Raw genomic sequence first — 1,137 nt, forward strand, 5'->3', positions numbered from 1 at the left:
CCTCCCAGCAGAGCTGCTCCATCCCTCTGCTCATCCTGGTGCCTGCCCTGGCCTGGCTGCAGCAGCTCCAGCTCCTTCCTGAGCTGGGCCCAGGGCTGGGGCAGCTCTGCAGGTGGGGGCTCAGCTGAGGGGGCAGAGGGGCAGAATCCCCCCTGCCCTGCTGCCCACGCTGGGGCCCAGCCCAGCTCAGAGGGTTTGGGGTTCCAGCCCAGGGGGTTTGGGCTCCCAGCTCTCCCCCAGAGCACCCTCAAGGCCTTCCCCCCCTGGGGCTGCTTATCCCTGCTCTGCCCAGCCTGGATTTGTGCTTGGGATCGTTGAGCATTTTATGCATTTATCAGCTGCGATTTCTATGTACTTATCAGTATATTCCTATTTAAAAGACATAATTTGTAACAAAAACATGCAGTTTATTTTCTGACATGGTGTGAAATTGTTGCTTTGCAGCTCTAAATATGTTTCTTGAACACCCGAAGAAAAAAATGGCTAAAGTATACAACTAAATTATTCCCATGGCCACAGTCAGGGGCTGAGATAAATTTTATCACTTTTTCCTTACATTTGCACAAGTACAGCTACATATCACACCCTGTGTGTGTGTATGGTTTAATCCACACTGCCACTTTTCTCATGTTTCCTCCTTTGGAATTGTGGGGAACTAGGCTACCACATCTTGTATTTTTAATTCTCTATCTCAAAACGATCAAAGAACATTTTGGATGTGGAAAACCACAAATTTCAGCAGAGACTTTGACACTAGTAGAGAACTCACCTCATATAGATTTATACTGAGAGTAGTTTACAGAGCTCTTCTGTGTCTTCTAAAGATATACATTTATTTAACTATAAGATTCCCGTTCATGAAGCCCTATCAAGAGTTTTTTCCCTGTTGATCTTCAAAAAGTTTCTAAAGGGCGTGATGACATTTATGGATGGCACTAAGTAGGACCATACCATTTTGAGAGAACGAACTATATGGTAGTACAGAAGGTAAGAGGCTTGATACCAAATTAAAAAACAAGGATTTACAATTGAAGAAAACTATTATGAACTAGAGTCTTACAGTGGTCAGTACAAGATCCCTAAATGAGATGGAAAAAAAAGCAGTATTTACCCAGTATCATATGGTAAGAAAAGACA

This window comes from Corvus brachyrhynchos, unplaced genomic scaffold, assembly GCF_000691975.1.
Source record: "Corvus brachyrhynchos isolate BGI_N302 unplaced genomic scaffold, ASM69197v1 scaffold1311, whole genome shotgun sequence".
In the NCBI taxonomy this organism is placed as follows: Eukaryota; Metazoa; Chordata; class Aves; order Passeriformes; family Corvidae; genus Corvus; species Corvus brachyrhynchos.